Source organism: Neofelis nebulosa, chromosome 2 (genome assembly GCF_028018385.1).
Source record: "Neofelis nebulosa isolate mNeoNeb1 chromosome 2, mNeoNeb1.pri, whole genome shotgun sequence".
Classification (NCBI taxonomy): domain Eukaryota; kingdom Metazoa; phylum Chordata; class Mammalia; order Carnivora; family Felidae; genus Neofelis; species Neofelis nebulosa.
In genome coordinates, this window is record NC_080783.1 from 39,010,372 (window position 1) to 39,032,317 (window position 21,946).

General features: G+C 40.3%; 1 protein-coding gene across 5 annotated transcripts in view; it reads left to right on the top strand.

Annotated features, from left to right (window-relative positions):
- Positions 1 to 21,946, top strand: part of HECW2 (HECT, C2 and WW domain containing E3 ubiquitin protein ligase 2) — a 376,253-nt gene that overhangs the window by 28,347 nt on the left and 325,960 nt on the right. The window contains exon 1 of one of the 5 annotated variants that reach the window (XM_058710571.1): positions 15,716 to 15,824. The exons of the other annotated variants lie outside the window; for them this stretch is intronic. The gene's annotated coding sequence lies outside the window, so the exon portion shown is untranslated. Of the gene's footprint in view, positions 1 to 15,715; positions 15,825 to 21,946 lie in introns of those variants that run through there. 5 annotated transcript variants of the gene reach the window in all.

Below are 21,946 nucleotides of genomic sequence, written 5' to 3' on the forward strand. Positions count from 1 at the left end.
TAAGTTCTCACAGACTGCTTATTCAGTAATCCATTTCAGAGGTTTGGAGGACATGAAATCAAGCTCTGTGATTTTCAGAATTTCCCCTTCCTCCTAGTCTTGGCTCCATTCTGAGGGCAGTCCTTTTCCTGCAACTGGATGTTGGTTGTACTCCTGAATAAGGTGAAACTGATCAAGAAGTCATTGTATGGCCCTCTTTTATGGAAGATTATTATTTTTTTTTTTTTAACGTTTATTTATTTTTGAGACAGAGAGAGACAGAGCATGAATGGGGGAGGGTCAGAGAGAGAGGGAGACACAGAATCGGAAGCAGGCTCCAGGCTCTGAGCTGTCAGCACAGAGCCCGACGTGGGGCTCGAACTCATGGACCGTGAGATCATGACCTGAGCCGAAGTCGGACGCTTAACCGACCAAGCCACCCAGGCGCCCCTGGAAGATTATTCTTGAGTGCCCACCAAGAAAATGTCTGCAGACTCTGTTTTGAGAAAGCTGTCTTAAATAAAACCTATTTTCTGGAAATGCCTGTCAATTGTTTCTGCAAATGAGAAGTCTTTTGTCATTGAACTAGTACAATGTATGTTTTTTAGGTTATCCAAAATATGAAGGCACAATACACAATTTGTGTAAAGCTCAGTTTGCTGGGGCCAGTGTGAGGAACACTGGCATGTTAGTGAAGAAATGGAGGCTGAGATCTTTGCTGCTAAGGGCTCTTCTGGCTGTTCTCTGCACATCAAGGTCACCTGGGTGCTTGTTAGAAATGCAGAATCTTGGGCTCTGTTCTAGCCTGTTGAATCAGAATCTTCATTTGAACACTCTCTCCAGGTGGTTCACATACAAATTAGATTTGGGAAGCACTGAAAATCATTTTTTGTGAGCCTGTCCTTCTCTGCACATTAACTAGTTGGGTGATAAAGGCTTGTTGTGTGAAGTATCTGCAGATATTAAGTAGCATATTTTGGAAGATCCTTCTTGAGTGAAAGCATTTCCCATATATGGTGTAAGCTCTTGGCTCAATATAGTAGTTAGAGATCAACCTTCCCACATCACTCCTCCCAAGAAGACTTAAAGAGATGTTTCCAAAATGCCAAGAATATTATTTTCAAAAAGTGATTTTGCTAGTCATAGGCTAGCATGCACAAATACTCCCCTCCCATTCCTTGCTTGACATATTCTTTGTATTTTGATGATACCACGGGGCTAAAATTTTGAAGTCCTGCTTCAACTTGTAAGGAAAACTTACAGAGAAAGGCTTTAGGCTGCCTCTGTTGTTTGCTGGATAGCCTGTTTGTTCCACGGCACTCGAGGGGTCGGGCATAGGTGCTGATTTACTGCATTACCCTGTGCGTAGTACTCAGCCGAACATTAGGTGTCTGTCTTTCACATTAACCCAGCATTGGCTTTAGTAATGTTGATGGCAGCTTGATATAAGTCAGGTTTCCCCAGCTTTTTAGATGTTTCACTTAGATCTGGAGGTGATGGGGGTGATGGTGAAGAAACTGAGCCACCTCACCTCATGAATCTCCCTCAAGTCTCTAGATATTTCTGAGGGGAAGGTGGGTGAGATATGCCTCTGACAGGTTAATTAATGTGCTGTTGAAGCAAATGCCTTAAGCCAGTGCCAGACTGCAGGTGCACCCTACTGGCTCAGTCCGGTGGGAGGTCCATCGGGACCCACGGGTGTGAAGAGCTGACCGAGGGCAGCAGTATGGTGGTGTGAAAAAGAGTATTGCATTTGGAATTCGTGGGATGTGGATTTGAATTCCATCTCTTCTGCTTTTTAGTTTTTGACTTAGTAGCAGTTATTTAACCTCTGATTTTTGAGTTAGATAATTATAAAAATAAGGTTAATTGATTTCTTCCAGGGTTGTTGTGAGACTCTAATGAGATAATATATTAATAGCCTAATACTGTGCTGGCATAGAGTAGGTAACCATCGAATATTAAATACACATTATGATATACATTTTGTATATTAAATAATTCCTTACCAGTTTTTTTTTTCCTCAGTGCCTGTCTCAGCTAAAGTAAGTAGGGATTTAAGTAGCTTCTGATAGTTTTGTTCATCAAATATATTTCCAAGTGATTCTTAGCCAGGTAAGCATCATTTTTTGTTATCATCACTATGGCAGTCCTTGGCCTTCAAAGGCACAGTGTTTTCAGCCTGGCAGATTCATCAGCTAGATCATAGCCAGGAGGGATTACATGTCCAGAAAACTGAGAATATTCCATTTTACACAGAGGATATGCCAACATGTAGTTGGAGTCAGGAAAAAGTGAGGATATGCGTAAAGCAGTAATGTTAACTTGTGATGAAAAGGGCTTTGGTGAATTAATCATGTTTGAGTGGTTGCAATGTGTAGAATTATTTTTCATGAAGAAGGCTAGGAAATGTGCCTATTACTATTATTTTATTATTGAATCCTTCTTTTTTCCATGGATCTGAAGTGCACTCTTATCATCTAATAAAATTTTATATATACCTCAAGTCTTTTATGTAGTTAGATTTTTTTTTTAAGCTTAATTATTTTGAGAGAGGGTATGTGCCAGTGTGTGCTAGTGGGCAGAGAGAGAGAGAGAGGCAGAGAGAGAGAGAGAGAGAGAGAATCCCAAGCAGGTCCCATGCTGTAAGTGTGGAGCTTGAACACACAGACCATGAGATCATGACCTGAGCTGAAATCAAGAGTCCGATGCTTAACTGACTGAGTCACCCAGGCACCCCTGCAGTAAGCTGTTTTGATAGGACCCATATTGATATTTTTTTCTTTACTTAATCCTACGTGAGGGGAAATCTGTTCATTCTTGATGTAGGCCTTATTTATCCTTATTCTTGTAGGCCTTATTTATCCTTATTCTTGGTGTCCTTATTCTAGGCTTACATTATAGGTTTTGTAATCCTCGTTTGGCCTTTTAAGTTAGAGGGCTAAGTGCTGTGCATTGTGTTACTGTGGGCTCTATTGTGTATAGATCTGTTGTCTAAAGCAGAGATTTTCTGATGTTGTGTTCTTGTTATCTTTTTATGAAGGTGAGAATTTATTCCTGGATGATCTGAGAAACTTACAGGTAATTTCCAAGCCAGCAGTTTTGCACACCACAGAATCTACTGCTTATTGTTCTTCTAGGCTAAACGCCAGCAATTGACTTCTTATTTGTGCACTGCACACTGGGAAGTGTAGTTGGCGGGAACTAAAGTGGATTTGGTACAAGAAAAGAAGTTTTGGCATATGGGGGGCAGCTCCCTGCTGCTTTAGAAAGCAGCACAAGAGAGTGGTTTGCTTTCTTTTTGTGCAAAGCCCAGATTTGGGCAGGGAAGGGGTGGGGAAAGTGCAGATATTTTTTGGTAGGGAAGGAATTCTCCTATATGATCACCTGCTCCCCTTCTTCAATTTAGGTCTCAGGGCTTCAAATGAGGGTCAGTTAGGAGATGTTTCTGTCAGATTTCCAGGACCTTGAAAATGTCACAGAGAAGTCAATGAGCCAATGAGTGTAAATCAGGGGTTGCTTATTTTCTGTCATTGTAATTCAGAAATCTTAAAAAAAAAAAATCTCTCTATTCACATCTCAGATGTCTGGGAGATAACCTACCAGGTGAACAGCTTTTTGTCTTCTGTGGCACTTAGGGCTGGGTCATTTGAATGAGATCCTGAGGTTAGTGACGGTAGAGATCTTATTGGTTTTGTGAAAATGACACTAGCATATAAATGTGTTTTGAGGCTTGCATGGGTTGAATATTGTTGATGGCTCAAGTTAATAGTGTCTTTGGTGAAAAACTCATGCAGTCTGTGGGGTATCAATTTGATTAAATATAAAGCTCTGTAAGAGTCTCTTTTGGTCTAGTGAGTCATCAGCCTGAAGGCTTCTCCAGACAGTTGTTTTGCAAATCAGAGTTTAAATGCATATGTCCCCTAGACCAACAATTTTGTGCAATTTTCTACCATGTTTTCTTGGTCACTGCTTCATTCTGCTAAGGAGACTATGGCAATTGGGTAGTGCCTGGGAGTATAATTTTGTTGCAGGATGTGATGCAAACACCTATTACCATTTGTAATGCTCTATTTACTTGTTTACTTGTTTTTTTATCTGTCTCCTCAGTAGTCTTTAAGCAGTGGGCACATTTATTTTATTCTCCACTGTGTGCTCAGAGCCTAGTGCTGTATTGGGTGTGTGATACATGACTTATACATATTTGCTGAAGAAATGAATGAACTTGAAAGAGTCTAAGTACCTTCAGGTTATAGGGGAGTTACAGACTTAAGTTTTTGACTTTTGTTGGCTAACCCACAACTTTGATTAACTGGATTCTAAAACCTCTTGCAGGTTTTATAATTACTGCATGTAATCCATACTGTGAGCAGAATTTGAACAAAATGGTGTTTCTGGAGAACTGTTGTTTGCCTGTGAAATCTATTTTCTAATGACTTGCAAAAACAATTGTTAGCTTCTAGTGTATCTAAATTTGGCTCCTAGAAAGCAGCTATAGTAAAACATAATGGCTTGTGAGAAAGGATTGGATTTTCTTCCCTTTGTGCCCACCATACCCAGTCTTTCTGGGGTTTGGAACACAGCCATTTTTCTTCTATGGCCTTGACCAGGTTAGGTTAATGGGAACAGGTGTGGTAAGGTGGGTTGGAAATTTGGAGGTGTTTTTGGATCTAGGTTTATGTTGAGGGGGTGGCGGTCCTGGAGACTTCACTCTCAAGCTGGATCTGGAAGTTCGTTTCTCTTGATTCTCTGAAGAGGAAGGATCTTCACCTTCCCTGCCATTCTCTCCTCCACCTTGTTCCACTGAAGGAAAATCTAGTGGAACCAAATGGGAGGAGTCTCTTGGCCAGTAGCAGAGGAGGAGGAGATGAGCCTGGGGCTCTGGTTGACAAGTGAAGACACGTAAGGAACCATAGGGAAACAGGAGAGGAAGGACTTCCCTGAGCCTCCCAAAGTGATCATGGTAGGAGCTGGGATTTAAGAAACTCTAAAATAACTCCTTTGTACCATCCTCTGTACTGTATGCTTCATCTTGTAATAGTAAGATTTTTCTTCTAGTGGACTGTATTTCTGGTTTCTCCGAAGTTGAAGGTTAGGTCATCTTCTGTGTCTGAGGCAAACAGAGGCTGTCTGGAAATTTTGAGGAGAATGGAGAAAGTCAGAAATAGTTGTCATGTAAGTGGACCAGAGAGCTGCCCTAGGGAAAATCTAGAAGGATTTCCAGGCAGCTGAGGCCTGAGGACTACTTTGGGGGAATATAAGTGTGTCTGGCACAAACCTAGTTGGTCAGCATCACATGCTCCAGGAAGCCTGCTTTCACCATAAATCCTCAATTCTGATTTACAACTTAAAATATCCCTCACTGATAGTCTTACACCAACTTGGTCATACCTTACAATTCTGATCATTTTGGGCTGAAATGTTAGTTACTTGCATCTCTCTCCTCAAGGACCAGACACGTCTTGATCCTTCTTTATCTATAGGATACATTGTTGTGCCCATCTCCTACTAGGCTCTAGGTAATGTTTGAGTTAACAGAGATTGGGAAGAGAGGGAGAGAAGTGATTTAGGATGGTATATTGTTAGAAAAGCTGGAAAGTAGAGAACGTTAAGAAAGAGCAATATTCAACAGTAAGACATGCTAGTATAAGAAAATTCAAGAATGAGAAGTATTGCATGTGGCATGAAGGAAGTCACTGATGACCATGGAGAAGAGAGTTTCCGGCAAGATTTCGATCGTGAAGTCAAACTGTAACGTCTTATGGAAAGAATATATGATTAAATAAAATCACATTTTCTCAACATTTACTGTAATTTTCAATTCATGTTGATTCTCTCACAAATCAGGGAGTAATTCTTATACATCTGAGTTTAAAAGAAATTTATAATCATGTTTACCATTTAAACAAAATTATCAGACACTAACTATATTTGGATGTCTTGAAACTGTATAGTATAGCCTCAAAACACATCTTTACATCGTTTGGGGAAAAATTACACATTTGTAAAGAAGCATATTAAATTCAAGCATTTGTTCTGAATTACCATTTGGAATAGAGTTTTAGTGGTAAACAAGCCAACTTCTGCTTGGTGGTGTCTACAAATTCTTAGTCTTTCCACTTCCTAGAGTGGAGTGATTCAAAATAGTTGTGATTTCTATAGTCTGCCACTTTGTGTAGCTTGAAATTTTTTGTTCTTTTAAGGTGTCCTACAAAAATGCTTGTGAAAAATAGTATCTAATTACTGTTTTTCCTGCCGCTATGCTTGGCTGTAAGAGTTAGTGTATTTCTTCCTAATAAAATGAGGTTGGCGTGTTTTGTATTGTTTTCATTGTGAAACTTTTTTTTTTTTTGGTCCCCAAGGCATTGCATTTCTTTGCCTCTTTCTTAACATATTAAGCAGATAAAGCTGTTTACCTGGTCTGTTGTGATGGAGATAGGAGGAACTTTTGGATTTCATTGAATTTTCTAGTATGGAGACAATGGCAATAAAAATACTGGGCAAAAAGACACATTTTTACATTTTATCCTAATCAGAAGTTTGAATGTTTAGCACGGTCTTGCTTACCTGCTAGCAATAAGGCATGAAGGATTTAAAATCTTTATTGATCTTATTAGAAATTCTTTTCAGTCATTAATCTTTTGGGGTGTAATTAAGGTTCCTTTAGCATCTTGTAGTTGACTGTATTTGGTTGTAAACTGCAACAGATTACCAAGGCAGAAAATCAGAATGGAATGTTCTCATTCATCAAACATATACCTTTACAAAAAAGTTTACTTAGAGGCCTATTAGGTCTGTCTGTCTGGTACATTCTTACAATGGAATTCTATTTTGCCATTAAAAGTGATGATATAAAGAAAAAATGTTACCAGAAGATAGTCTTTGTAGTATATTTTTTTAAGACAATAAAGTAAGTCACAAAATAATAAAAATTATAACATGATCTCATTTTTAAATCTATTTACCTATGTATTTATGAGTAGAAAAGAATAGACTGGAAGGATATGTGCCAAAATGTTAACAGTGATTATCCTCGAGGGTTAGAAATAAGAGTGACTTTCCCTTTCTTCCTAATAATTTTGTAGAGACTAAAAATAAATAATAAATTTGAAGGGAGAAGCTATTTTATTATTTAAAGAACTTTTGTGAATATTTCATATCTGTTGTAATTTCTTAATTTCCTTTTTTATTTAGCTCATTTCTACTTCACAGAGATACATCCAGAGTGACAGAAAAAACCAGCTTCCCAGTTGTGATTCATTTGTAGGGGAGTCACGTCGCCATTAGGACTGGAATTTAAGTTGGGATTGGAAAATAAAGCTGCTTGTCAGGACCAGGAATGAAATCTGAATGGAGACTTAAAAGCAGGTTTTAGGATCTAATACAAGTGAAGGATGGAAGGCCAGTCTACCTCTGCAGGTCCGGGGCATTAACAAGTAGATGAGTTAACCAAACTAGTGTCAGATATCAGCCTGAGATTGCAGACTGAAATCCAGTTCACAAAGGTAAGCAGATAGGCAAGGTCAGAGTACTGACACCATTAAGTTAAGTAAATCTCAAATAGAAGTGACCAAGGAGCAAGTCTCTGACCATTGAAAACCCAAGAATTGGGCAAGTCTGTATTGTTAGCATAGCCCAGCATGTTACAATGTTGTCTTTCCTTTGAGGTCCTTTGAAATCTGTCAACTAGACCCTGACGAATGACTGTCCTCTCAAACCACTGAACCATCACCTCTCTCATTTTTTCCTGCTGGTTCACGTATCTTGTGAGAAATGGTCTGTGGGCCAGTACAACCTTGAATATTATAGCATTGCCTAAAACGATCAAGTGGTTTAGTAAATATGCTTTGCAATGAGTATCATTTCTTGTTCAGTTTTTCTGGGAAAATGCAGAGGTAACAATGAAGAAAGTTGCTTGTGTTATAATCTGTCTTCATAGACACAAAAGCACAAAAGGCTTTTTTTTTTTTTTTTTTTTTTTTTTTTTGGGTAAGGAAAAAACCCCTTTTTTGTAAGGAACAAAAACTATAAGAGTAAGTTTTAGAGTAGTGCCCCAATCTCTCCCCACTGCCCCCAGCAAATTCATATGTTGAAGTCTAACCACAAATACCTCAGAAAGTGAACTTATTCTGAGTTGAGGTCTTTACAGAAGTAATCAAGTTGAAATGAGGTGATTAAGGGGGGGCCCTCATACAGTATGACTGATGTCCTTCTAAAAAGGTGAAGTTTCAAGCTCAGCCACACGTAAAGGGAAGACATTGTGAAGAGACATCTACAAGCCAAGGTAAGAGGCCTAGATCCTTCCCTCACAGAACCAACCCTTCTGACATCTGGACTGTGGACTCGCCTCCATCTCTGTGAGATGATAAAGTTGTTGTTTAAGCCACTCTAACCAAGTAGTGCAATTTAAAGGCTGAGGAAGATTTTACTTTGTCATTTAATCAGTGCCTTTAGTTATTACAATGACCTGTGTGGGTTTTTCAGTGCAGGGCAGGAGAGCTACTTTTCCCATGTGATTTGGGAGTCTCTCAGGTGATTGAAGAAGGTTAGGAGCAAGGGTGTGGTTTATTCTCAGATCATCCAGATTTTCCTTCATATAATAGTTACCTAATTATCTTTCAGGTCTTTTACTATTTTTTTTTCTCTTTTTGTAAACATTTGTCAGTTTTATGTAGTGACTTCATAGTGGATTTCTTATTGGTGTTATTTAAGCAGTGAGTTTCATGCTTATATTAAACTCATACATACTGTGGAGAACAGATCTCACTCAAGTTTCCTCAGGTGATGGGAGCTGCACAGGGAAGAAGGCCCCCGATTGATGTATGAGAGTATAATTTCACTTAGTTTTCCTTTGGTTGCTAGTGTAGGGATTAATTTCCTTGCTGCCCTTGAAGCTAGGCATGATCATGTGGTAAAATCTGGCCAATGGGGAAGGAGTGTACCCTCCATTCCTCTTTCTGCCTTCCTACTGACTAGGGGATGGTGATACTTGAAATAGCTATCTGGAACTGGAAGTGGAAGATTTTCCAGTGTGGACTGGTTACATCTGGACTGTTAAATATTAAGGTATAAATATGGCTCTTGTTCAAGCCATTTACTTTTTGGTTTTTGTGTAATCACACCCGAGTCTAAAGCCCCAATGAACATATCCCAGTAGTTAGAGGAAGGTAAGGGCTCCAGGTCTCCTACCAGTTCCCCCATCCCTAGATATGAAAGCCAAATGTACATTTGTAAGAGGGCATACAAATACACCTACAACTTATTTTATAAGTTTAATAAAGTCTGTATTTTTGCCCTTTGGATGTTCCTTGGTTTGCTTAAGAGATTCACTTGAGGCAAATATCACAATGTTGTAGAGGCAGGATTCAATTAAACTTAGAGTTGGCATTCGACAACCAAGATCATCTAAGTAAACTGTGCCTGAGTGCAGAATCCAGCCTGGGGCCTGTTCCTGAGAACGGCCTGGTGAGATTATACCCCTTCATGAAATGGTGGGGTACCCCTGAAGTTTTTATACCCAACTCACAATCCTTTTTTTAAGCTTATTTATTTATTTTGAGAGAGAGCGAGATCACATGCACTTGTGCATGTGTGGTGGGGAGGGGCAGAGAGAGAGGGAGAGAGAATCCCAAGCAGGCTCTGTGCTGACAGTGCAGAGCCCGACATGGGGCTCCAACTCCCGAATCATGAGATCATAACCTGAGCTGAAATTAAGAGCCAGACGCTTAACTGACTGAGCCACCCAGGCAACCTGCCAACTCAGAAGTCTTAAATGTCTCTGATTTCAACAATAAAAGCCTACTTCTAATGTCCATTTTGATAATTGACAACCTCAGCTCTTTAGTAGAGGTAAAGATAACTGAAAAACTTACAGTAGCTGTCTCTTAATGTGGCCTTTTCATCCACTGACCTCATGTTGTATTGTAAAGGAAATTTGAGACCACATTATAGTGGCTGGAGTTCTTTCCTGATACTTGTCTCCGCTTCTTGCTGTGTCTTCTCTGTGGTCTTAAATGCTTCCTTCCCCCTACAGACCTCAAGATTTGAATTATTCTTGGCTTCTCTTGCTTTAGAGTTTCAGCTTTTACTTTCTTTTGATTTTTTTTTCTGTGCTATTCTCTGACAGCTTTCCCTGTCAGAGTTGCATTCACACACTCTGAGAAGGGATCTTACCGAGTTGCTTCATCACTATTCAGTACACTTTGTCCCTCCTGGGGTTCAGCTCTCATGCCTGGCCACCTTGGAGGCCAGTGGCCTTCCTCGTGTCCAGTCTCTATCTGACACGTTTAGGTCAAACACCAACCCCTCGGCCAGAGAGCTGTAGCCAGGGTTGCAGGATACATTTTACAAAGGTTGAAAATTTGTTCAAAAGAACCTGTTTCAGGACCCCTTGTTCTTGGAGGGAGGGCAGACACCAAGTTTCTAAGACTCCTCTCCAGTACTTTCCTTGATGCTTGAAACTGAACAGTGACATAAAAGTCACAGACCAGATATTCTGGTAAGTTGTCGACAAGTGTAGTTAAAGCCACACAACTGATGTTTAAAGTGTCTGCCAGACACTGTGCTAGACTAGTGATCAAGTCATCCAAAGAGCTGAGTCTAGTGGGGGCGACACAGAAGCAAATGATGATAATGGTTTGAGGAGAGAGAAACTGTTTGCTTCTCTCCATGGCGTGGGTTAATTGGGACAAGGGGCTGGGAAGTGGTGCTGGGGGAGGCACTCAAAGAATGTAACCACACACAGGATTTGTGCCTGAAAGGAGGAAAAAAGTGGTGCACTGCAGCCATTATTTGCCTAACAGGTGCTCCAATTGGAGCTTAGCTTACAAAGATGTATACTTTTGTCTTGTCCTACAAATTGGAGTGAGCGTAAACAACTCTTTGTAATCAAAATAATGTGGGTTTAAAGAACCGACCTTAATCAAAGTATCAGAGCTATGTGTTCACCTTAGTGGAAAATATCATTGATATATTCCCATAGTCGGAAACTGTTGAGTACGTCATTTTGCTACAGTGAATGATTTTTTGATGCTAGAATTCACTGGAAGAAATTCATAACATTTAATTTGAATGCGTTACGAGTTCTCTTGGGTGCCATAGAATTTAATCTATTAAGTGGTTTTCGATTATTCTCGGTACTTGGGATCCAGTGATGCATCCCCATAAGAACTTGGGAACAAGGGATATGTGATTGCCCTCTGAGAGCTGGTTAAATGGAGCAGAGACAGGCTTGCCAGGCGGATTGAACATAATGAGCATGGTTTAAGAAACAGTGTGTCTGTGCAAGTGGCTCTGGTCAGATGTTGAAGGACAGAAGGATGCCCAAGGATGAGCGTTGGATTGCCTTGGTGTGGATACTAATGCATTAAGCTACTTTGATGTTGATTAAGCATTCAAATCATATTATAAACCTTCCTTAGTCGAATTCCATTTTCTCTGTGAAAGCACTTATATAAACAAGAAGAAAGGACTTTTTTTTTTTTTTATTTAAAAAAAAATTTTTTTTTTCAACGTTTTTTTATTTATTTTTGGGACAGAGAGAGACAGAGCATGAACGGGGGAGGGGCAGAGAGAGAGAGGGAGACACAGAATCGGAAACAGGCTCCAGGCTCCGAGCCATCAGCCCAGAGCCTGACGCGGGGCTCGAACTCACAGACCGCGAGATCGGGACCTGGCTGAAGTCGGACGCTTAACCGACTGCGCCGCCCAGGCGCCCCAGAAAGGACTTCTTTTTGTTTACAGGAGATAGAATCCCAGCTCAAAGTGAGTTAAGAAAGGAGTTTATTTTCTCTCATAAGTGAAAAGTTCATTGGGTATCCTGGTCGCAGGCATGGCTTGGCTTCATTGTTAAATGGTATTATGAAGCAACGTCTCTCTCCATCTCTTGCCTTCATTTTCAGTCAAAGCTCTCTCATTTTGAGGGGGCTTTCTGCATCTCCGTGCTCACAGTTTAACAATCCTGTCAACTACTGGGACAGGTTCAGCTCTGGGACTGGCCACTCCTGGGACATGTGCCCACCCAACCATTTAAACCATAAGTTCTGTTAATGGGGAATGAACAGTTCTCAGAAATGAAATTCTGTAATCAGAATAAAGAGGAATGGATTTGGATAGGTGGAAATGGCAGTTTTTCTGTAGTTCGGTTATTTGATTTTCACGTATGTGCCCACAGAAGGAAAATGCACTTGCCTCCATGTTGAGTGTTTATGGCTCCTTGACAGAGTTCTCCCTGTAAATGAATACTTTGGCATTCTGTAAGTGTATGTGTTCACATACATACACACCCAAAGCCCCCCCCCCCCCCGCCCCAATCATACACATAGATCTTATGAGTTACAATAAAGTGAATTTGCCTGAGAGAAGGGTCTGCTCTGAACAACTAATCAGGTTCCAAAGCCGTCCAGAGACAGGTGATGCAAAGTCTGGACTTGAGCAAGAAAAGCCTGAGGTATGAGACCCATAGGAGTCTCCTCTACTTTACTGTTCCCGCTTGCTTTTCCCTTTTGAATTCCCACACCGATTACCACATTGTATGTGTGGTATGCCAGTTTTTAAAAAGGCCATGGCATCACGAAGAGGTGAATTGCCCTAACAGATCAGATCTGTCATCTAGCCAGCTTTGTATTTAATGTAAATAAATACTCTTAGAGACCTCTGACTTGACTTGCTTTTTGAGAAGTAGCACCATCCCTATTTTTACACTGTGAAAATAGGACTTTGGATGGAATTCATTTCCCAAAAATGGTACCTGTGGAATTGTGAGGTAATTTTGCAAGAGTGGATTGAGACTTTCTGGGAGACTTATACATTGATCTATTAGAAATACCTGTATCTGTCTATCCCAAGTTTAATGCTTAAGATTATATTATTATTTAAATATATCCATGCTTGTATGCATGTACTGTCCCTGGAAGGAAACAGAAGCTAGTAACAGTAGTTGCCTCTAGGGGCAAACGGGTGGCTGAAGGAAAAGTGTGTGAGGGAGACTTGCTTTTCATTATTTACTCATTAATTGTCTGAATATTGTATGATGTGTATGTATTACTTTTCCTAAAATTGTGGATGAAATAAAATGCCTAAAAATCACATTATGAGCAGTTTCTTTCATCAGGAGGTAGTTTTTCAAGAGCCAAGTTCTAACTTCTGCTTAATTTTCTCATGTTTATTTTTCATTTCACCAGTTCTGGTGTTTCAGAGTATTGGGTTAGCCTTTTCTCTGTCCAGTGTGGTTTTAGTTCCATGCCTTTCTCTTGCTCTTCTTTGTGTCCTGTGCTTTCCTTTAATTTGTAGTTTTGTGTTTGTATTTCATTCAAGTTCTTTTCAATTTGGCCGGCTTTTCCTTTATCTATTTGCAAAACATTGAGATAAAATCTCTCTCTCCCAAAATAAATAAACACTAAATAAAAAAAGAGTCTTCCCCCTGGTTTTTGACACTTGTCTTTTTGGAATAAAAGCCAAAAGGTGTTTTTTTAAAAAAATGTTTTATTATTGGGGTCTTTAAATATGTGGAGTCAGTTAAAACAGAGAGTCAAAAAGAGATTAAAAAATTTCTGTGCACACTCACCAGTCTTTTGAGAAGACTGAGGTGTTCTCTCTGAGTCTTTATCTGCTCATGGGGGTTCCTCATGGGCTTTCTTGTGTGAGCTGCACCCATACTGCCTCTTCCATGCTTTGCCGTTCCAACCTCTTCAGTAGGGAAAGTATGCAGACTTGTGAAGCAGTCTGAGTCAAGAATTCTAGAATTTTAAGATTTCCTCCAATCCTTTATTCATTCTTAATTTGACAGAAATATTTTTAGGTGCTTGCCTTTACCAGATCTTTCTAAAGTATTTAACTTGGTTTCCATAGTTACTACCACTCTTTCTTTTTGCTCTCAAATTTCTGGGATTTACATAATATTTAATTCAATTATATAATTAACAATAACAAGTAGAGCTGGCATAAACAGGTCTGGGAACAAACATAGTTGGCTTTGGTGGGCACATGACTCAGCTGGTGGGAACAAAGGTGCAGAGGCAGCCTGGAGGGCAGCCTCCCAGGGGCTTCTGGGAACATCACTCAGGAGGGGCAGAGAGAGAGGGAGAGAAAGAATCCCAAGCAGGTTCTGTGCCACCAGTGCAGAACCCTACACAGGGCTTGATCCCATGAACCATGAGATCATGACCCAAGCTGAAATCAAGAGTTAGATGCTTAACCAACTGAGCCATCCAGGCACCCAAGGTAAGAGAGTTTTTTAAGATAAAGATACTGATGGATAGAAGAGTACAGATGAGCTGAGGATAGTTTTATGTACAGTCTTCTTGCTGCAATGCTAAATTGCCATGTTTTTTTTCTTTCTAGTTGCTGCTACTACTCGTATTCTCTGTCGTGTAAATAGGATGACCAGTCGTTTGTGTGATCATTCCATGGAAAAAGTGAAATGATTAAAAATATTGTACATCCTCATAGTGATTTCTTTGTTTTAGGAAAAAAATGGGTAATAGAAGATAGTATTTGAGATTTAGACTTTTTACTAGATCCTATTCCTGAAGCCAAGACTACACTGTATGTTATCTAATGTGAGAATAAAAATAAATAAATAATAAAAAAAGATTCAGAGATTTAGACTTTTTAGGCACAAATACATTCCTCTCCTATACTTGATTACCAAACACTGATCAGTTTCATTGATATTAACAGATTTCTTTAGCATAGTAACTTTTTTTGTTTTGTTTTTTAGAGAGAGAGAGCATGAGTGGGGGAGAGGGACAGAGGGAGAGAATCTTTTTTTTTTTTTTTTTAGTGTTTATTTTTAGTTTTGAGAGAGAGGTGGGGGAGGGTCAGAGAGAGAGAGGGAAACAGAGGGTCTAAAACTGGCTCTGTGCTGACAGCAGAGATAATCTTAAGCAGGCTCCACGCTCAGCACAAAGCCTGATGTGGGGTTCCATCCGACAGCACTGGGATCATGATCCAAACCAAAATCAAGAGTTGGATGCTCAACCAACTGAGCCACCTGGGTGTCCCATAGCACAGTAACTTTAAAAGAAATTAATGAGGGGGCACCTGGGTGGCTCAGTTGGTTAAGCATTCGACCTTGGCTGAGGTCATGATCTCATGGCCTGTGAGTTTAAGCCCTGTGTCGGGCTCCGTGCTGACAGCTCAGAGCCTGGAGCCTGCTTCGGATTCTGTGTCTCCCCCTCTCTCTGCCCCTCCCCCACTCTGGCTCTGTCTCTCAAAACTAAACATTAAAAAAAAAGATTAACGAATAGGTATTTAATGGATACAGCGACGACTTGCTCTTTCAATTTTTAAAAGCCTTAAAGGAACAGCAGAGTAGCAATCATGGTGATAAAAATGTGTACAAATATTTGCTTATTGACTAGTATTTTATGGAAAGCTCTTCCATGTTTTCTGTGGTTCAAACCTTACCACTTCCTGTGAGGAGAGATGGTGGGGGATATTATCTCCATTTGACACATTTGTAAAATGAGCCTCAGAGGTTCAGTGATTCACCCAAGGTCCTACAGTGGTTGAGTTTCTCAGACAAGAACTCAGGAGTGTCCAGAATTTCTCTTCCAACCCACCTTTAGTCTCAGCTTAAGGCTCTAGGATACTTCTGCACTTCTGCCACTTTTCCATGCCATTTGGGCAATAGTTACTTGCTTTTAGCACTGAAAAATTAAATAGACTCTTTCTTTGCAGACTACCACTTCTCACTGTTGGAAGGACTTGTTTTCTTTGTTCTGAGATATTTTTTCCTACCTTCAAAGTGTGTTTCAGCTCCAAGGAGACTGCCATGGCAGCGGGCTGATTTGGTATGGAGGCAACAGCTGGTTTCCTTGCACGTTACTAAGCTTTTATTTCTGGTAAGTTTTTTTTTTAAATTTTTAAATTTTTTATTTTTTTTTTATCGTTTATTCATTTTTGAGAGACAGAGAAGAGACAGAGCGTGAGTGGGGAGGGGCAGAGAGAGAGGGGGAAACAGAATCCGAGGCAGGCTCCAGGCTCTTACCTGTCAGCACAGAGCCTGATGCGGGGCTCTAACTCATGACCCGTGAGATCACGACCTGAGCCGACGTCGACGTTTAACCTACTGAGCCACCCAGGCGCCCCTATTTCTGGTAAGTTTTGACGAGCAGCCAGCAAGCTGGCCTCTGTTTCCTCTCATATCACCAGGATTGTCTTTCATGTAAAAATAAAGGTACCTGGGAGAAAACCTTATACAAGCAAAACCAAAAGTGTCAGAACATGTTGGCTTATGATACCTTTGCATAGTTTACAGATGCAGAGTTTTCAACAAGACAAATCTTTGTTTTTTTAAAAGAAACCAAAAATCCTGGGATGCCTGGGTGGCTAAGTTGGTTAAGGGTCTGACTTCGGCTCAGGTCATGATCTCGCGGTCTGTGAGTTCGAGCCTTGCCTCGGGCTCTGTGCTGACAGATCAGAGCCTGGAGCCTGCTTCGGATTCTTTGTCTCCCTCTCTCTGCCCTTCCCCCATTTGCACTCTGTCTCTCTCAAAAAATAAATAAATGTTAAAAAAATTTAAAAAAAAAATAAAAAAGAAAAGAAACAAAATCATGAGTAGGCATGTAGGGGCACTGGCTAAGTTTGTGATTAACTGGCCTTTCAGGTACTGCCGTGATAGAAGAGTATTCTAAATTGGAGCCCTAACTTTCCCATAAGTATAATGTGGGCAAGGTTTTTAGAACCCCTTTGCAGTAACCTCTCTGAGGATTGTGCAGGGTGCAGGGTATCTTTTATGCTGTCAAAACAAATCTGGAGCTGCTGGGCTGGCTGGAAAATTAGCCTTTTTATTGCCCTCTCTGTTGTTCAGTGTTTGCCAAATTGTGGTCCGGAACTGCCTGCATTAGGATTTCTTGGGGTGGGGCTTAGGATTCTTAATTAAACAAACTTTCCAAGTATTCATAGATACTTTAAGATTTGACAGCTACTGGCACCTTTCTCATTTCCCTTATTTGTCTTAATCACAAGCAATTGAGCTACACTAAGGACAAATCACTTTGTGGAAGGGGGTGAGGAGGATACAGGGGAATGGTCTCAAAAAGGTAGAGAAACAATTGCCATTCTCAATGGTCTCTGTTAGACTCTTGAGTCTTTCTACTGTGTGCTCTTCGGTCACACCTCAGCCTGGTCTGTTCTCTGCCCTGGTTCATGTTGTCCCTGGTTTTACGAGAAGTATTTTCATATTTATAATCATCTGTGCCCTGACTGGTCTGCCTGGCAGTCAAGAGCTCTGCATCTCCCCATCCTTGGCTTCAGTTGAATTATAAACCTTTGGATATAGCTACCTCATCTCTAGATTGGATGTTTGAGTTCCTCTTGGCTCTATTGCCTTCTATCCAGAGGCTTTCATTCATTCATTTTTTTTTTTTAAGTTTTTTATTTCAATTCCAATATAGTTAACATACAGCGTTCTGTTAGTTTCAACAGAAATTCAACAATTTCATACATTACTCAGTGCTCATCATGATAAGTGTACTCTTTAATCCCCTTTGCCTATTTCACCCATCCCCCCACCTACCTCTCCTCTGGTAACCATCGGTTGGTTTGATCTCTATAGTTACAAGTCAGAGGCTTTCATTCTTCTCCCTTCTCATCTTGGTCCCATATACATATACAGCACATTCTCAATTCTAAACAGTTTTTCCCGATATACTTTTTTTGCTTTTTGTTTTTGTTTATGTCTACCGGAAACTCTCATAGTGTTAAGGTGTTCAGGTTCTTCCACGAAGCTTAATTCACTTTATATGGTAACCGAATTGTTTCCCAGGAGCAGGAGGCTTGTGATATGGAGGGAGGACAGAGAACAGTTTTCCTTCTTCTTCCTAGTATAGGAATGACTTTTTGCCCACTCCTTTTCTTCCACTAGATCCACCTTTCTTGGCTTCTGTATTTGAAGTCAGGTGATGGAGCTCTGAGGTGAATGATGCATCCCACACACAGGAGATGGCTGATGTGTGGGGAGCTCTGGCTTGTTCACTTGTGGCTGCTGCCGCCTTTCACCCAACACCACCACTGATGTAGCCATCAAAGACCCACTGAGTTAGAAGTCAGGACTTCTGGGGTGCCTGGGTGACTCAGCTGGTTAAGCGTCTAACTCTTGGCTTTGGCTCAGGTCATGGTCTCATGGTTCGTGGGTTCGCGCCCTGCATTGGGCTCCACGAAGAGCCTGTTTGGGATTCTCTCTCTTTTCTTCTCTCTCTGTCCCTCCCCCACTTGTGTTTTCTATTTCTCTCTCCAAATAAATAAATCTAAAAAAAAAAAAAAAAAGAAGTCAGGACTTCTAACTAGGTGGATCAATGCTTATTAGTTTATTCATGGAGTGCATTGGCCATTTGGCAGATTAATATGGAGGGTGACTGGCCCCATAGCTCTCAGCTTCTAGTCCAGAAAATTGGATGACATGCTGTCTGAAGATCATTTGCCCGGTAACTTTCTGGAATTTATAATCTCCTTTTCCCATTCAAGCTGGAAGTGAGTCCTAGAAGGGGGTCTAGGCACCAAATAGCAAGGCTAACGTTTTTCAAGAAATTATTATATACTTTTTGCTTCTCTTTCTGCTTATCATTGGAACAATTCTAGAAGTTGATGGAGATAGGAGGTCTTTTGTGAGGCTGAGCATGCCAGCTTTTAAGATTTATAGACTTTAGACACATAATCTGGAAAGCAAGTGCCCATGGACATTTCTGATTTTTCTACTTCAGCTCTCTTATGTGATCCTGTGGCCCCTACAGTGGTCCCTTATGCAGGATGCTGCCACAGCTGTCGTAGTTTAGAGTGGCACCGTGCACCAAGGTGAACCAAGAAAACTAACGAACTCAGAAGTGGACAAAGCTAGAGTGTCCGTGAATATTCTAGCAGAGCATCGGAGGGTTCTCATATCAGGTTACTCGCCAACTTATTAAGTGTGTCCTCCATATCCAACATTGGTCATTTAGAAAAAGAGAGTTTGAGTTTTTAGGATGCTGTATGGTTCCTAAGAGCCCACTTTACCTTTCCAGGTTGTTCTAAAGTGCTCCCAGATTATTAGGCCTCTGTCATCTTTTTCTTTCCTCTGGAGCTGTTCTCTGATAAATGTTAGGATAGAAAGCGATCTGATTAAATTCTTCATAGTATAATGATTCCCCTGAAGGTGGTTGGATTTTTTTTTAAACAAATAATGCTTGTTGACTCATATCTTTAATTGGTGACATCTGAGGCAATGTATCATAATGAAGTGAGCAATTTCAGACATTCTGAACAGAAGTGAAGGGACAACACAAAAGAGGTCTGTAAGCTCTTTCTGCTTTCTCTGACTTTTGCTGCTTTTGAACTCCTCTCACCTCTGCATTTCCAAAGTGACTGTTAATAGTTTAGGGATGGGTGAGGTGGGGGGTGGGTAAGACTAGCCAGGACTATTATGTATACGTTTAGGGTTGACTTTGCCACAGACAGACCTAAAAAACTATATGGTAAGAGGATAAGGCTTTTAATTAATTGTCTTGTAGTTTGCCTTAGCAAATCTCTTTATCTTTCAATACATTATGCAAGGCATTACATCAGACTCACCCAAACTGTCTATGGCATGTAAATGTGATGTGGAACAGTATAAAATTTCTAAACATTGATGTATTTGGACTAGCGTCCTTTCTTATGCATTATGTTGGAAGCAGCCCTTAAGAAATAACAAAGCCAGCATGGTGAGCAGTCTGTATGTCTCACATTGGTGGTAAGGACCAACCACATCTATTTTAGTATGATCCTGATTTTGAGTTTCTGCATTTGGAGTCGTTACCAACTTTCTGAAAGCAACACTGATTTTCACAGACTGGGAAATCTGTTTTCCCTCTTCTGGGAGTGCTGTGAGAAATGAGGCTTGAAGCTTTAAATATGGCTTTTTAGGGGCTAGCTTTTTTAGCAGTTGAAGAAGAGTTATGTCGACAATTTGTTTTCTTCATAGTCATTTTGTTGTGCGCATTGTGGAGAAGACTAGTTAGTTGAGGAGTTAGCTGCTATGCTCATTTAGTGTTTGCTATTTAAAAATTTCCCCATTTAGATGTGGGGAGCTGTGGGGCAATTGAAATGGGATATGATTTCGGTATATGAGGCTTGTAGCAAGATACTTTGCCCTCACACACACTATGGCAAGAAAAGCATGAAAGTGTCGTGTTGGTCTGATTAACCCTGCCTGGTGTGGTGAAACCATGAGAGGAGGCAGATGAAGCCCATCTTGTTCCCCAGTAGAGACTGGCGGTGGAAATGCTGAGGCTCAGGCAGGTGGTTGTGTTAAGCAGGTTCTTGGGAGCTACTTTTAGTTCTTTGAAAAATTTATATCTCAAAGCCCCAAATCTCCCTCCTGCGTCACAGCAGCTGGCCTACATTCACCAGAATATGCAGCCTCTCATCTGATATTTATGGGTGGTGGAGTGAGGCAGAAGAGAAGAGGATTTAACTATCATTTCAACCTCCGTTTTCATTTCCAAGGCTGGAAAGATTCTTCTCTGGTCCTCAGGTATGTATTATTTAAAGAGGAAAAAAGTAACACATTCCCTCTGATGTTTCACTGAACTCACTGAGTTGACATCTCAGAGCATGTTGCTGCTAATAATTGATTCCTGTGTATTAATGCTGACATATGAGCGGCCTAGTGTGTGTGGCAGGGAAGAGCTACATAATTTAAGAACAAAGCAGAGTAAAGATTTTTTGCTGCACAAGGACAGGAGGTCCTGACATATACTGAAGACTCATTTACAGCCAGACTGAACCTTTCCTGTGGTCAGGCAACATGTCTGGGAAATAGGACTATAAATAGCTGGATATTAAAATTTATACATACTACTTTCCAATTGGCTGATCTCATTTAGTTTAGGACACAAAATTGGGACCTTTTAGCAGTCTCATATTAACAGTAAAAACAACTGAAATCAGGATTCTGGGAATTGTGTGCAATAGTAAATCAGAGTGCAGTTATATAAAAAAAATACTCAGCCTTTGCTGATAACTGCTATCAAAAATGAGGTTATAAATTATGTATAGTAATCCTTTTTTACAAGGCTAGTATTATATTTTCGCCTCAAGCAAAATTTGGTTTCTTGTTCTTGATGCAAAACAAGAATTGAAGGTGTTATAAAGCTTTCATTTTAGGCATTTAATTAAATTCTGCAATCTAGCGTTGACCTCATACTGTTTTATAGTGAGGTAAGCTGAGCCAGAAAAAAGTCAGTCTAGTTTAAGGTGACAGTAACAGAGGCACTTGCCTAATTAAACACATTGTTAAAGGAAGATCAAGAATGAAATTACATCTGTATATTCCTTTTCTTGTGCTATGGACAAGAGAACAGATAATTTTGCTGAGATTAAAGAATAGGAGCTTCTCTGTCTTACAACCTTAAAATTGAAGGCGAAAGCAGGAGTATGGAAAGGGAAGTGAAATACAAGGTGAGGGAAAAAAAAGGCAAGTTGTCTCTTGGCTGTTGTGATTCAAAATAATTAAAGGACAAAGTTCATCTACGGTGGTTGAGGCTGCTTCACAATATGAAAGGGGCTCTAGAATGTCCCACATCAATGACAGACATTTGTCTCCCAGCATCATGGCTTTGGAAGTAGATAGAGGTCACCGGTTGCTAATCCCAACTAGCTTGGGGTTCTTTCTTGGTTTCTCTACAAAGGATAAGGTGACTAAAGTTTGGACATTTTTGCAATATTATAATTTATTTGTTTACTGGAAGATCAGCTGCCAAATCCCTGGCTTCCAGAAGAGAAAACATACTAGCTAAGCACCTGTCTTAGTCTTCAAACAAACATGGTTAAGATGCAGTTGAAGTTCTATCCAAGGTGAAGAAAGACATAGTAAGAAGGCACCTAGTTGGTCTCCATACCACATAAATTATATGCTATGGGCTTGAAAAAAATTACAGCTAAAGAAACTATATGCTATCTAACTGTCTTCAACCCCCAAATATTTTGAATATATTTTCTTAACAAAGTG